Source organism: Macrotis lagotis, chromosome 7 (assembly GCF_037893015.1).
Source record: "Macrotis lagotis isolate mMagLag1 chromosome 7, bilby.v1.9.chrom.fasta, whole genome shotgun sequence".
In the NCBI taxonomy this organism is placed as follows: domain Eukaryota; kingdom Metazoa; phylum Chordata; class Mammalia; order Peramelemorphia; family Peramelidae; genus Macrotis; species Macrotis lagotis.
The window spans coordinates 76,658,524-76,675,808 of NC_133664.1; the positions used below are offsets into that span (position 1 = coordinate 76,658,524).

Consider the following 17,285-nt stretch of genomic DNA (forward strand, 5'->3'; position numbering starts at 1 on the left):
ATAATATGAATGTCAAGGAAACTACATATACATAAATCAGAAAATACTATTATAAAATTACAAAGAAGACATATGATATTTTCATCTATGTTTGAACAGATAGGATTTATTTAAATATTGTACCTTGCAACATTTTCTGACTTTTGACATACTAATCAATTATGTTCCCTTCTTTTTCATTTTTATTTAAAAATACTTAATAGGAAAATTATCTGGAAATTGAAGCAATAGGGATAATGAAAGAAAATACATTGATATTTTAAAAAGATGTTGATAAAAGCTTATTTTAAAAAAATAAAAAATCAAAAACAATATTTGTCTTCAGTAAGTCACACACATGTTAAACATATTATTCTAAGGATAATAAGTAGTCCAAATATGACTGAAAATCAAGAGTAGATAAATCAACAAGTCACTAAGTATGTAATGTGACTATGCACTGTACTAAGCACTGATATTACCTGGCAGAGCAATATAAAAATACAGCTTAATGGTTCTACATTCTAATAGAACCTTGAATCTCATAATGAAGTTAAAAGGCAACAGTTTGATAATTAAGAGTTTCAGACCAGATATATAAGTAAAGAAGAAAATTATCATCATAAAGGTCATTTTGGAGAATGATCACTAAGTATGTGAAAGGACTCATTTCCAAACTCTTATAATAATTCTGATAGGTGAAAGTAAGACTCACAATAGAGTAATAAATATGAGCACAATATATGAATGGAGGTTGAATAAAAAGAAAACTCCATTTCTAGAACTATGACACTTGAATGGCATTCCAGGTTGAGATGTCCTGGATTAAAATGATTGTCAGATTTTGACAAGGCTAATGAGTAGCAGTCAGACTTTTCCTAGTATTTGTCTTTTTTTGCTAAACTGTCAAAATAAGCTATTCTTTATCTCTTATTTGGAAATGGCACTATATTCTAATTTTGCAAATAATGATCCTTTCCTGGACCAATGATGTGATCTTAAGGAGAAATGACAGTTAATTGCCTGACCAAATTCAGAGAAGTGCAACCAAAAAGTGAAAAATGTTAACTAAAAGAAATGCTGAATACAAGAATCCTCATTTAAATAAAAACAATAAAGAATCTGGAAACAGTGGTAGTAACAGTTTAGAAAGAAACTACGTCAAACTATCCTTTTGAGGGACATTATTTTCATTGATCAACTCTTCCTTGTAGATGTGTTCTTTCTCTTTTCTAGCTTCTCCTCTCAGTTAACAAGGGAATAGATTTTCATCGTGAATATTTCATGGGAATCTGACTTTTTTTTGGACTTCGACCTATTTTTTTTCCCTCACTGATTCATAGCTTGTGCTAGTGGTAAAGTATGTCAGGGCTTGGGGAGATAATACATGAAATCCATTTCTTCCCCCCCGCCTATCCTTTTGGCAGTTTGACAAAATTAGTACAATTTTTCAACTGACTCCCATCTCTGGAGATATGCAGTGTGTTCCATTGTTTCCTCCAAATACGACAGCAACTGCAACAGAAAGAACTGGTCAGCCATGGTTATGATAAACAAAGAGACAGTATAAACAATAGTATAGAGAACATTTATCATGGCGCCTCTGAGCATCAGGCCAGACTATATTGTCATCACATTTAATGGAAGAATTAGACAGTCCAATAGCTCAATAATGGTTCATTGTTCCCCTTAAATATATAAAACGAAGAAAAAATTCAATGTCCTTGCAGTTAAATTTTAAAGGGAATCAAATAAGCTTTCTGTGCGGAAAGAGATTCATAGCAATGGAGGTCAAACAAAATTTGTAAAGTGCTAAAAATATAGGTATAAATGATTTTCTTATCATTTAGCCCATATGTTATGTAGGGATCACAAGAGTTCTATACCCTTTAGTGGCATACATGTATCCTATACGAGACCAACTGTGAAGTGGTTATTGTAGTGTGGTTTTGTCACAGGAGCTTAGCAACGAGATAGAAATAACAGCTGTATATTTTCTAGAGAAGTTTGCTTAGGAAGGCAGTTACCATAGAAACGCCTGGCAGTTGGGATTTGATTCAACCCTGTATAAAACTGATGAGTTTACTTTGTCTCCGTTATTTTTCATGCATACAAAACTTTGGAAAAGCAGTAGTATTTTTGCTATTTGCATTTGGAAAAAGAATTACTCTGAAAAGCAAAACAAAGGGGGGAAAAAATCTCCAAAATATTTAGCTTTGCAATGAAATGGAAATGACTTTACTGACAAGCTTCACTGCCAGTGAATCATGTAGATTCACCAAAGACTACCCAAAGAAATATAGTGCAAATTAACTATAGTTGAAAACAGCTTTGGCGGCATGATCTCTGTACTGTAGCTCATACTTGGGAAGGATATGAGTCACAATAAATTATAAGGCCCATTCAGAGTTTTACTTAAAATAGTTGCAGCTGGGAGATGTAGCATTCTCATGAATGAGCAAAAAGGAACTGAATTATCCTCCATCGGGAAGTCTCTCAATGAAAAAAAAAAATCTGGTAAACAGGCTTGAGGAGAGAGAGACAGAGGGAAAAAAAGGAAGCAGATGCTGACTGATAGGAATGTGTCTGTTCTGATGGGGGAATACCAGCATCTGTGTACAGTGATTTAGATGAGAATTCACTCACTTGGTTCTTCCTTGCTTGTGGTGCTAGAATACTGAGCAGACAGGATCTGATCAAAAGAACACTGCAATTTCTTTTTTTTTTTGAAGAATTTCTGAATAATAAAGGCATTGTTCCTTTAGTCCAGCTCCAATGGCTCAAGAGTGCCAAGATTCACAAAAGCATAAGGTATTTGGGAGTATCAACAAAGGTAGATGATCATACAAAGTGAAAGGATTACATTTGAACAACTGGCAGATGCAAGCTTTGGCTCACCATCCCAAACATCTTTTCCTTAAATGATGAAGAGTCTCATAGAGAATCTTTGGACAAAATTGATTTGGAGTACCTGTATGCTAAAATTGTTTGCTATGTTCTATGTGCTTTTCTGGAGAACCATCACAATCCCATCTCTGTTAAATGTCTAATCTGGGAAAATAGCCGAAGAAAAGAAGAGAGAAATGTCTTGGGAATTACATAGCTATGCAAGGACCAAAAAAGGAAATGAGCCAGGCTTGATACATAATTTTGTAAAATTAAAAAGGTAAAAAATGCAAAAACATTTATCTTTCCTTCATTTTTGCTAACACTTTAATTCTACTTATAAGGATTGATTCTTGGCTTTGAAGTTGGTGAATGTTCTGGCCCTTTTACTTCTATTTAGACATAAAACTCACTAAAACTTAGTTCAATTCATGTCTGTGTGTGTGTTTGTGTGTGTGTGTGTGTGTGTGTGTGTGTGTGTTTGTGTGTGTATGTGTGTGTGTGTGTGTGTGTGTGTGTGTGTGTGTGTGAAAAGGAGTGATATTCAGAAAACTCTCCCTCTTCTACCACAGATTTGTATGTACCAGGAAGGGTGATCTATAAATTACTAAATTCTGCAATTTCCTTGTCCTTGTAGATTTGGTATTAGAATTCATGCATCCAAAGTAGGCTTCTATGGGTCCAAGACCCAAGGGGTTGTGATGGTGGGTCTATTTGTCATTATACCTTTTGCTAATGAAGGACCTGGAGGAGAAATTCAAGTAAGACAGCCACAATGAGGAGGGAAGTGCACCCCCTAAAATCTCAGCGTTCAAGCACAAATGTTTCCCTCATGTGAATTATAGGTCTTATAAAAGTTTCCTTTTAAGGTCAAGTTCATATGAGTCTGGAATAGAAGACAATTGAGAGATGCTAATATTCCTTAACCTACCATCAAATAATAGGCAAGTTATGTCCTATATGCAGGTGGGAAGACAAGTAAGAAACATTTATTTAAGTATTATCATGTGTTAATCATTGTTCTAAGATCTAAGGATAGAAATATTTTTTTTTAGTTTTTGCAAGGTAAATGGGTTTTAAGTGGCTTGCCCAAGGCCACACAGCGAGGTGTCTGAGACCGGATTTGAACCCAGGTACTCCTGACTCCAGGGCTGGTGCTTTATCCAACTGCACCACCTAGCCGCCCAATAGAAATAAATTTAAACAGAAATAAAGACACTATCTGCCTTCAAGCAGCTTAAATTCCAATGGGATAAGAAAACATATACAAGCGCGCATATTTACCCAGAAACATTTTTTACAGTTCAAATCAGAAGAATAAAGACTTATTGATCATGGCTTCTTGTTTTATGGAGATATGTTGATGTTGTTTTTCCCTGATTTGCTACATTTACTGAGTGAGATCAAGCAGGAACCTAGATGAAGAATAGATATACATAAATATTTTAGCCCAATATCATCAGGACTTGAATGGAGTAGGGAAAGATCTATTTTCTCACCAAAAAACTAGAAAAATCTGCTTTCTGTCTCTGGATGCATGAGATAATTTTAAATTATAATACAGGATACTAGAATATTCTGCCACATCTCACCACTCATGGAAGATAGAATTCATACATTCATGCTTTCATTCATTCATTCAAGGAACATTTGTTAAATGCCTCTATTGACTTTCATGCATCTCCCTTGGCTCACACTACAAGCTTCATGGTTTACAGATTTAATATCAGCCTAGTGTCTACTCAAACACAGCTAATTGGAAAGTGTTGGAAGTCATCACGAATGCATAGTATCAATCACAAAACTTAAACTTAATGAAGCATTATGACCTCTTTTTAGGACTGTGACCTATGGCATTTCCCCAGCTTAAATAGGGCACACATGATCCAAGTGTTCTGTTCAATGAAATTGTCTGGGAAGGAGGTGAGAGAGATGAAGGCAGGATAGAAAGGAAAGAAGGAGGTAGAATGATGGTAGGAAGGGGAAGATGGGGGGGAGAAATGGAGAGAGGGAGAGACAAAGAGAGACAGAGAGACAGACACACAGAGAGAGAGAGGGAGAGAGAGAAATAACAAAGAAATTCAATATTATGCTTTTCAAGTCTGGAAGGTTTTATGGAGAATCTGGTAACCAGCTGTTCATCAACTTTACTAAGTATAGCATGAGAGGAAATGTGTTCACCTTGGGGCAAAAAGGACACTAGCTAGAAGAATAAAAAAAAATGTGTCTTGATGTTATGGATCTTGAGTCACTGGACTCTGCCAAGAATGAGGAAGTAAAGTCTCTGTCTATGGAGATAATTCTGGAAAGAGACTGTTGAACACTGGAATTTCTATATTCTGTACTATGTAAAGATGATAGTATAGAGATAGACTTTCAAGTATCTCATGAGTATGAGCTATTATTTTCATTATTACTGTGGATGTTAGGATGGGAGCACTTGAGGACTCTCGAATTTCAAAAAATTGTTATTGATTAAGTGTTTTTACATACAATATACTGATGTTTTCATATTTTTTTTAAAAAAGGGCACCAATGACATTAAAGAGTGATATCTTGACTCATGCATGAATTGGATTAAAATGAGATAGAGTTGACAAAAGTTATCACCCTCAATCTATTCCAGGGTCATAAAAGTTCAGTGACAAGATGACCTTGGTATCCATGATGTTTGACCAAGCAATCAGTGCTCCATGCAACTGATTCAGGTGCCTTGTTGGCCACTGGAACAAATTGTTCTCAACTGCCTATTCAACCAGGGGGTCTTCATATGCTTCACATGCCTTCCTAACTCACACCCTATGGTTTTAAGACTTGTCATTACCCTCAACCTGGTTTATCCAGTCTCCTGGGACAGTTTTGTAGGGGTGTAGCCATTGCTTATACTATAGATCCTGGGAGTCACAGGTGACAGTTGTATGACAGGTGGAAAGTGAAGGTGGATAACCAGCCCTGAAAAGAGCCCAGCACAGCAAGCCCTTATACCAAGGGTGCCAGGCTTCCCTGAACATACTATACATCCTACAAAATATTATGCTACATATTGAGGATGAGAAGAAATGTTTCTGTTCATGATTCACATCCTTCCAAGGGAGAAAGGATAGGTATGTATGTATTTATGTATGTATGTATGAATAAATGACTAAATGGATGAATGAATGAATGAATAAATGAACAACTCTCTCTCTCTCTCTCTCTCTCTCTCTGTGTCTCTCTCTTTCTCCTTTTCAAGGGCCCTCAGGAACTGGGGATTTTAGTTGTGGTTTCATGTCAAAGGAGGTTTTTAAATCAGAGTTTGCAAGAAGCAAGGAATTTGATGAGATATGGTGAAGTGGGAAAGTACAATTTCAATGAGGTGCATCCCATTACAAAAGTACAAAGATAGGAGATTATATCCAAAGGTAAGTTCTCTCTTGAATGATGTTATTCATCTTCTAGGGTGAAATTTCAACTCTTTTTACAAAACAAACTTACAATATTATAAGATTTTACTGGACTTCCAAATTCATGAAAGCTAAAGCTAAGTATGTGGCAACCAGTTGTTTCAATGGAAAATATCCTTCTGAGTTTTGACATCCAAGATATTTGACAAGTAGCAGGAATAAATAAGACAAAATACCATTCCTCAAAAGAATATATGTAAGAGGATATAAACAAAAATATATAAAAAAGAATTGTAAGCTTTTAATAACCAAGTGGTAAAAGTTTTGAAATGAATTGAGAATTATTAACAATCAAATCAAAGTGTTCAATATCATTAATTAAAAATAATTGTAAAGCAAAACATACCCATAGTCCTCGATACCCAGAAAATTTGTAAGAGTGACAAAGGATGAGAATAGTCAATGTAAGTAGGGTTGAAGAAAGATGGGCACATTAATACATTGTTGGTGGAATTGTGAATTAGTAAAATCATTTTAAAAAACTAGAAATCTGCAAATAAATTAGCTAGGATGTCTATAACATTTTGCACGGCAATTCAATTACTAACTTATGCCCCAAAGGGAACAGTTAAATAGTTTCATATATATTTTTATTAATAAGAATACTTCTATTGCAATAAAAAAACTTCAAACAAAGTAGACCCCCCCATGAGATATTTATACATGGTGTACATTCTTCATAATATTTTGCTAAAAACTGAAAACTAATCTGATAAGGACCAATGAAGGTTACTATCTTTATGGTGGTTCTTTAGGTCATGGGTAGCATTCAGAGGATCATTGTTATGTGTGGGTATATATATATATATATATATATATATATATATATATATACATATATATATATATGTGTGTGTGTGTTTGTGTGTGTGTGTGTGTGTGTGTTTGTGTGTGTGTGTGTGTGTGTGTGTGTGTGTGTGTGTGTGTGAAGCATGTTTAGGTTATATCAATATGCAGTTCAGTAGAGGAAAAAAATTCCTAACAATTAGAGCAGTCCAAAAACAAAATGGTTTGTCTCAAGAGGTAGAAAACTTCAGTGGTCATCATCAAGAAGAAGCTGTATGACTACTTGTCAGCAATGTCAGAGAGGAGACTTTTGCTTAGATTTTGGACTCCACAACCTCTTGAGGTACCATTTCATTCAGTGAATTTATGATTCGGTGAAACAGCTGAGTGATTTTCTCTCCAACCTTGACCTAATGAAAAAGCCCAGATGATTTTTAAGCCCCCTGAGGCACCACATCAAGACATGCCTAAAGAAAAATAAAATGAAACAGAGGAGATGATGGGAGTCTTTTGCAAGAACCCATTTGATAGACATGTCTTTGGAATTACTAAACTCAAACCATTTGCCTTACAGGGTTGTTGTTTTTTTCCCCCTTCTTTCTTCAAGTGACTTCATATTTCTAAGAAAAAAAAGAAGCCTTAAAAAGCTTATAAGCAAAACTCAAAATGTTTCTTGGACATAAAATTGCCCTAATTTATCAAAACATCATGAGTGCAAATTACACGTAAACTAATCAGTAAGTAGTGCTACAGTTTAAATTGCCCTTGAAACACACATGGATTTAATAATTAACAACAACAACCAAAAAAGTGGTTGGAAAAAGATACTTAGCAAGGAGCCAAGACATCTGAACAACTACTCAGTAACTTCAAAATGTGACTCACTTTGCTCAAGCCACTGGAAAGTCTGCAAAAAAAAAAAAAAAAAGTTCTATCAATGTTTTCTTCTATTCAGTCAAAACACTAATAGCTTTAGAAACCTGAATAACAACACATTTACAAGGACCTAAACGCTGTTATTGTTAAAAATATTTCTGCCTTTTGATGGTGGAAAATGGTGTGTCTATCAGGAAAGTTCTCATCATGCATAACTTCAGGAGCTCTCAAGCTATTCCCGTTTTGAAATATGACTCATGTAGTTAAACTGCTAAATTTCCCCAGTGTTTGTTGCATGAGATAATCTATGACCAGCAATGACATAACTCTGAAGAACAAAATAATTCTTCCCTTTTATCCCCTAAAATTTCCTTAGGATTTTAAGAGAATGTGTCTTTGTGTCCTTCCTTACCTAGGACCATTATCAAAAAATAATCAAAAAGAAAGAATTTTCTGTTTGTATTAATAGCACTTTGATTTTTTACACTAATTCTCCAGAAAAGTGTAAGATAGAATAAACAATGTGATCAGGATGAGGAATTTGCATTCATAAGCTAATGTTAAAAATATAGTTCAGAAGGGAATTTGCTTAGCAGGAAAAAAAAAATTGGCAAGGATAAGATTCTGTTCTAGGTCTGTCTGATGTTCAGGGTATTGAAATACTTGGAAATATTTCACAGTCAATATTGACATGACACTGTGTAGAAGTATCACTCTTAGAAAGAAAACTGAATGTCCCAAGCCAATCCCTTTTTCCTCTCTTTTGGAACTTCCTGTCTACTTAGTATAGTTGAAAACCAGTGAGTGTGTTTATGGACTCAGCAGACCTACAGGTGTTAAATCGTACTGACTATAGTTCGTGTATTATCAACAGTCTTTTATTACACATGATACCACCAAAATAAATAAATAATTGAAATACAATTATATATATTATATATATTTAAACTATATCTATATATAATCTATAGTCATCAAGGAAACATATAAGTTAAAACTTCAGGAATGTTTCTTTATGGGGGTGGCTAGGTGGCTCTGGGGATAGAGAACCAGCCCTGGAGTCAAGAGTACCTGAGTTTGAATCTGGACTCACTTAATAATTACCTTGATGTGTGGCCTTGGGCAAGCCAGTTAACCCCATTGCCTTGCAAAAACCTAAAAAAAAATATTAAATTAAAGGAAATAGTCTTTGGTCTTTTTTTTTAAACTCCACAATTCTTTCTTTGGATCTTTTATAGAGGTGAATTCTCCATTGCAGATACCCCAAAATCGTCCCTGATTGTTGGCCTGAAGAAATGAGCAAGTCCTATTAAGGTTGATCATTACGCCCGTGTAGCTGTTAGGGTGTACAATGTTCTCATTCTGCTCATCTCACTCAGCATCAGCTCAGTTCATGCAGATCCTTCCAGGCTTCCCTGAATTCCCATCCCTCCTGATTTCTAATTGAACAATAATGTTCCATAGCATACATATACCATTGGGGTGGCTAGGTGGTGCAGTAGGGGGAGGCTAGATGGGCAGTGGATAGAGCACCAGCCCGGGACTCAGGAGTGCCTGAGTTCAAATCTGGCCTCAGACACTTAATAATTACCTAACTGTGTTGCCTTGGGCAAGCCACTTAACCCCATTGCCTTGCAAAAACCTAAAAAAATGTTTCTTTGTAAGATGAGAGTAGCTACATCATTGTTTTTAAGACTGAGGAAGAATTATTTTGTTCTTTAGAGATATATCATTGCTGGTCATGTTACAAAATTTCCTTCTACCATCTCTTCTCACCTCTCTCCCCTCAGTGGCAAAGAGTCAGGTTAGCATTATATAATACATATTTTTGATAAACATGTTCATCAATTAGTTATTTTCGGTACAAGGAATTAATCCACAAAAAATAGAGATTATTTCCTGGTATACTCTCTTTTCCCCCATTGCTACACTGCAAAATTCTTTTTGACATTATTCCTTCTAATCTTCCACCATTCTTGTTTATGCCCTCATTATCACTCATTTGGACTATTAAAATAACCTCTTTTTTCATCATCTTGACTAACTTTACCCTTTGCATCTTCTCCAAAGGTACCAAATAATTCTTCTAAACAACAAGTTTTAGTGAGAAATTGTCCTCAATAAACTTCAGTGACTCTCATTACCTATAGAAACAACCAAAAATTCTTCTCTATTGACACTCACAACTTGCATTCAATCTTTCTATCTTTCCAGCCTTAGTCTACATTATTACCATTCATGAACTCCTTTCTGTTCATCACATGATATTTTCCATTTTCCTTATCATTGACGATGTCAGAGATATACAACTTTTCCGTTTCTACCTCTTTGAATGCTACCAAAATCTACATGCAACCTTTAATGGTCCCCTGGCTCCTGGTGCTTACCATTTCTTTATATAAAAAGGTACATATTATATGTACCAATAAGTTATTTAAGGCCAAGTACAATTTTATTTGCTTCTTTTGTATCTGAACATATTAGTACCAAGTTTAGGCAATAGCAAGCATTTTTGCATAAATGTTATTGATTGATTAATTAAATTTGTTACCTTCTCTTAACATCTAAGGATGGGGTTTCATTGGGGAATTTCCTGTCTTTTTTTAGGTTTTTTTGCAAGGAAAATAGGGTTAGGTGGCTTGCCCAAGGTCACATAGCTAGGTAATTACTAAGTGTCTGAGGTCTGTAAGTGTCTCAGGTACTCCTGACTCCAGGACTGGTGCTCCATCTACTGTGACACCTAGCCACCCCAATTTCCTGTCTTTGACATAAATTTTTATGATCACACACCCTGACCTTGTAACTGTAAGTGGACACAAAAAGTGGTTCATTTTCATTAACCTTTCTCTTCTACTCTTTATTCATACCTGTTCTTGGAAATCAAATATCATGGAAATCATCACTCTTCTGTTAATAAGCATTAGATTTATTCACAGTATAATTAACCTCCCATTCATCTGAATATTACAGTGAGTGAAAAGTCAGTATATAGTAGTAAATATAGGGATAAATTCACATTTCAATCAATATAGGACCTCCTTAAAATGAAAATTATGTGAGCCTAAAGAAGATACTTTATCTCTTAGTGCCACAAGAAAATTTCTAACAATGTAAATATTAGAATAACCTTAGAATTCCATTGATGAAGGAACTTTCTTCATCGTGTATTAAAAGTCTTCAAACACAAATACACACACAAAGTCCATTGGTATCCTGGTTTTGCTTAGTTATTTCACTGAAAATTAAGACAGACCTTGGTCACTTAGACAGATCAATACCCCATTTAACTGATAGACAAACAGTTCAGACTGCTTTACTTTTCAAAATGTGCAAATTGATGCTGAGAGAGTCTTACTTGACTCTTAAACATTGCTGAGAAATAGACTTGAGGTTACCTGAAATTATATTTTGCCAGGCTTAGAGTCAGGAAGACCTGAGTACAAATCTGGGCTCAGACACTACTGTATGACCTTGGGCAAGTCAATTAACCCTGTTTGCCTGTTTTCCCATCTGTAAAATAAACTGGAGAAAGATATGACAAATCACTCCAGTATCTTTGGCCAAGAAAATCCCAAAAGGGATCATGAACACTTGGACACTACTGAAAAATGATAAAACTACTACAAAAGCAAATGATATTATACCTTTTAGTTTTCAACCATAGAAAAAAGTCGATGCTGAAATTTCCTGATAAATGTAAGATACTTCAGACCTAGCAGTTAGATTTGTCTCACTAGTTTCCACAAGTACAGAAAAATAAAGAGAATTAATCAAAAGATTTAGGTTCTACCCAGCCTTGCACTGAACTGATGGAAAATTCAATTTTTTTCACTAGTTCTTTTAAAATGATGTCATTGATTAACTTGAAAAGGCCAAAAACTAGCATTTAGATATTATCTAGCTGAATAAAATACTAATATAGTTTATGTAACTATATATTTATAGAAATATCTATATCTTAATATCTAGATATAGATTTATATTTTGGTATCTAGTTACGGATCTGGGGCAGCTGAACTCATCTTCCTGAGTTAAATACAGCCTCCGTACTTATTAGATGTATGAACCTGAATCTCAGACACTTATTAGCTGTATGAGTTATTTAACTCTATTTGCCTTAAGTTCCTCATATGTAAGATGAGCTACAAAAAAAGAAATGTCAAATTACTTCAGTATTTTTCCCAAGAAAACCACAAAAAATGATAATGTTAGCTATGACTGAAAAATGACTAAACAGTAAAGATTTATTAGGTCTTTGGGTAATTTTTAGATATTCATTTTCAAATTATATAAAATACTTCATAATCAGCATCAGCAAATAGATAATATTACAAAGAAGATATAAAGTAACATTAAGTATAAGATATAAATATAAATATATTTATTTATGTTTATTCATGTATGATGTTTATGTAATTAAATTTATATATTTATATATCTATATTTATATTTATCTATATATTTTATATATTTGAGAGAGAGAAAGATAAAATTATTAAACTTGTATTGGGTTTTTCTGAGTTTAATATTTTTGAGTTATTATTTTACATGGTATATGAGATTCAACCCATTTCAGAGAAACACCAAGAGCAAAGTTTGCAAACTGGTTAAGGGGGGGGTCATATTATTAACTTCTTCCTCATAACTATTTAGGCATTATATTAGGACTTAGTTCTTTAATAGAAGACTCTTTGAAACACTCTGCACAATACTAAAATTTAATAGTCATCATTAACATTTATTAGGTCACTCTAATACTAGATCAACAACACAAGATAAATCAAGCCTGTATCTATAGTGTTGATTCATTTCTGAGTTGTAAATACTCACACTGAAAATTTAAAAATCAGCTCTCAGAAGTTGGTGTCATCTGGTTCCAACACACTCTAATAACATGGAGGATTTTAGTTCCATTTTATGCATAAGAAAACTATCTCACAGAAATGGATTGGGCCACGAACATACAACTAGGAAATATTCAAAGCAGAATTTGAACTCATTTCTTCTCAGTTTTTGAGTCCAGAAAACTGTTCTTCATATCTTATCTTTTCTAAGTAATATGTTCTTAAATTGAAGTGCAAAAACTTGAATGCAGAAAAAGATATGGATAAATAGATAGATAGATATTTTATTTATTTTTGCTACCTTGGTAACAGAAATTTAACATTTCACCTAGTTATGGATACATACATACACACACATATACATACACACACATAAACAAACATTATTCAGGGAAAGGGAGGGGTCTATCACACACACACACACACACACACACACACACACACACACACACATAGTCCATGCTCTATGTAACTTTCTTCTGAAGAGAAATTATAGCTCTTTTATAGATTCATAGGAGTTGCTATCATAAGGCAAATAACAGAATTCTACTAACAATCTTTATAAAAGGCAATTTTTCAAACTTAAGAAAAGCAAATATTTTAGGGGTATATAGATGGATAGAGTCAGCAAGGTGATGCACATTTAAGGCTTTCTTATCAGCCATTGTTTGGAAATGTTATGCTTACTTTGATAAGAAACATAATTAAGATAAGGACTCCTAGAATAGAGATATTTTCTTCTCTGGACTCATGATACAGGATTCTGAAAGCTCTGTTGTACTTCAGGTTAATTTAGATTTGTGGTGTTGGAGGAACAGTTCAATCGGCATCTGTAAAGCATCAGTTTAAAGGGAGAATACTTGATAAAAGATGGGCAATTACCTTTAAATCTAATTCAGCAGGTTTTGGCAGTTGTGAGTAGGGGAAAATGGAGTTTCCTGATTTTTTGTGAACTTGGTCTGGTGAAAGTTTGCTTCTTATGTTACATACCTTAGAAAATATTTTTTTTTTATCTTTCATGTATTATTTCTTTATGAAAGCTATTTCCATGCACCCATGAGTCCATGTAAGCAAATAAATGACATGAATTTTGACAAACTCTGGAGGAATTAAAAAAAAAGTTTGGGACAGTTTTGCTCACTTAAAAGAATAATTGGATATTGTGAGAGTCCTCTTAGAAAGATATAATACTTTTCAACTAAAATTAAATAGAAGAATGTGCTGTGGGTTATGGAAGGATCATCCCAAAGGAAATAAGTATCTGGGATTCAAATTCTTTAATTATTCCAATTAAAATATGAGTTAAGTATTTTAATAATGGCCAACATGGAGCATATTTTAAACACTGCACCATTCTTAAAATCTAGATTTATATAGCAAATATCACACATTAAATGCCTATACATATTTGTAAAATAGTTTGATTTCAGTTTAATAGAATATAAGCTTCCTGAAGTCAGAGATATCTTTGTGAGATGCACAAAGTAGATAAAGTATGTTAGCAATAATCAGAAAGACCTGACTTTTGCAAACCTTAAAGCACTTCAGACATGTTATCTATTATTATTCTTTTTCTGTCTCCACAGCATTTGACAATTTATTGAACTAAACTAAACTACACTGAACTGAATTGATTTTATTTACTTTAAGAAGAACTGTGAGACACAAATAGGATATTTAATGCCTTTATCTAGGTTTCTATGTAAAAAATGTCAACCCCCTTCATCACACAAGTGCATTCTTTTTGTCAAAATTGTTGACCACCTTTTTAAACCTCAACCTTCCATTTCTGTCTTCCTGGTAGTACTCAGTTATCTGCTTCTTTTAGACTACATTGTTGTTGTTCATCTTTTGTTCTTGAAGAGGACCAGATACATCACAATGCTACTGTCTTGATTTGCCCTTGGATTGGATTGAAGTGAGGCAGAGCTATTCAGAGTCATCCACCTCACTCTCTCCAGCATAGTTATCTAATTCTAGTGGTGAGACAAAGGTAATGGCATTGCACTATGATGTTAAAGGATAAACAATTGACACATCATGCAATGCATATGAGTACTCAACAGCAACTTCTAGATTTTTCTTACTGTTGTTAGAAGAAAAAAAGCAAACAAAAAAAAAAGCCAAAAGCCCAAAAAAAGCAACTGCTTGTAGTTTCACATAGCCTTTGGCTAACTTAAAAGTGCCAAATGGAGGTCTCAGGTTCAAAGTTCAGGCATACAATTTGTTGTCACCAAAGGTAGAGGAAGGGTATATGGGCTTTACATTTGGGAAGTCATGATCAGTTAGACCTGAATTTTCTCCCCAAAAGACAATTAGCCTAACTGTGTGCACCACATCTAAATGAAGTGAAAGTAGATTTTTTAGTCTATTTCCTTCAGTTTCTAATGCGCCTGGTAAGTATTCTTGTGTTTATATATAGATATGTAGATATAGATCTATAAACACGCATACACACAAAACATGTAGTTTTCAAAGTCAGATAACATGAGGCTAACCTTTACAAGTCCAAGTTCACAAATAATCAGAAAACTCATCCCCCCCTCACATGGCTGAAACATGTTGAATTAGACTTCAAGGCAATTGCCAATCTTTTATCAAGTCTTATTCCTTTAAACTGATGCTTCCTAGATAATGATTAAACTATTCCTCCACAAATCTAAATATATATATATATATATATATGTCTATATAATATCTGTAATATGTTATATCATTCTCTGTATAATATAAAATACCATATATGTATATATATATAATTTATATAATATATAACAATCATATATTATGTACTTATCTGTTCCCCCCCACAAACAAGGACTATTTTATTTTTCTCCTTGATTTGATTCTAGAGTTCAGCATATAATAAGCATTTAATAAATGCTTGTTGGATGAGTGAAAACATGACTTCCTTATTCTTCCCTATACTGTATACGATTGAGAAGGATCTGATGTATACGATTGAGAAGGATCTGATACTCATTGCTGGGTTATTGCTTTCTCTTTGTTTTTCTTCCTTTCCCTAGAACGTTACAGAATCTCTGGGCACATAATGGGCATATAATACATTCTATTACTTGATTGTTGATTGATTGAATTCTAGTATGCCTAGAAAATGACTTTAATTAGGCTTCTAGTTAAATTGCCCATCAATCAAATGTTCTATTTTTTTTTCTGAACTCAAGAATCAACATTAGTCTTGATGATTGGTGGAACCATTATGTAAAACCTAACTTTCTAACAATAAATGGAAAAAAAGTGCATGAATCTATTCAATGGGTAACCCAATTGGTCCAATAAATATACTATTGGACTATATTAAGAAGGTCTTATTCTATAATACAAACAGCACAAATCAATAGTTGAAATGTCTTTACTCCTAATTCAAGGGGCAATTAAATAATTGCTACTTTCAAATGTATATTATTTATGTATATAGAAATATAAAATGTGCCTATCTAGAGAATTTTATCTTTGGTTTCACAGTTTTTTTTCCATTTTAAATATATTTGTCAGTGCAAATAATAAGAGTGGCAAGGTGTAGGTCTTTGAGAACCATAGCTGTCAGAGATGCTATGCTTTTCCACAGTAGCACTGGCATGAATATATAACCAGGCTTTGTTCTATTCGTGGAAATCTAACAACATATATTCAGTCAGAGAAGGAAATTTTAACTTTCCACACTCCCTTTTCCTCACCAGGAAATATTATTTCCTACCTTTTTCTTTTCATTTGCCTTATAATAACATGCTGGTTCTAACTGTGAAATGAAACTCTGTGACTCCAATTAAGATGCAATCACAGAATCTTAAGGGTTTTCTTTTTTTTTTAAATGCCTGCAAATAGGGGCTCATTTTTATAGTTTCACAATATGGCTTTAATTATAATGACCTTTTCTAGTTCATGTCTAAAAATGGAAATCATGAACTAGAATTAATGATTTTTAAAGTTTAAATTCAGTGTAGTTACATTTTAAAAATTCTTTCTGTGATAAATGGGACACGAATTTAAAAACTATTGTTGAGAAGAAATATTATGTTTTAATAAGATGTTAATGCAGCTTTGAAAATTCTTTGTTCTGTTCATTCCTTGATAAGTCAATTCACCAAAAAATTTTCTGTAGTCAATTATATTCTATGATACATACAAATATTTAAATTGGCATATTAGATTTAATTTATTAGGTCTTTGGATAATTTGTAGATACTCTTCTTCAAATTATATAAAAGACTTTATATTCAACATGAGCAAAACTTTATTTCCTCTTAAATCTGCCCTTCCTTGAAACTATTTTTAAGTTCACTAGCTCTTTCCTCACTTGTGTTTTAAATCTCAAATTTATCTTTGTCTATTTCATCATCTTTACCGTTTGCTTTCAATCAGTGGTCAAATCATTTCATTTCATCTCTCATCGATACTCTGCTACCCAAACATGAAAACCCAATCTTTTCCAAAACATTTTATCTACTCA

The 17,285-nt window shown here is 33.6% G+C and overlaps 1 long non-coding RNA gene across 1 annotated transcript in view; it reads right to left on the minus strand.

Moving 5' to 3' along the window:
* Positions 1 to 227: 227 nt before the first annotated feature.
* Positions 228 to 17,285, minus strand: part of LOC141492649 (uncharacterized) — a 29,238-nt gene continuing 12,180 nt past the window's right edge. Inside the window, exon 3 of the long non-coding RNA XR_012470012.1 lies at positions 228 to 1,494. This is a non-coding gene — a long non-coding RNA (uncharacterized LOC141492649). The remainder of the gene's footprint in view (positions 1,495 to 17,285) is intronic.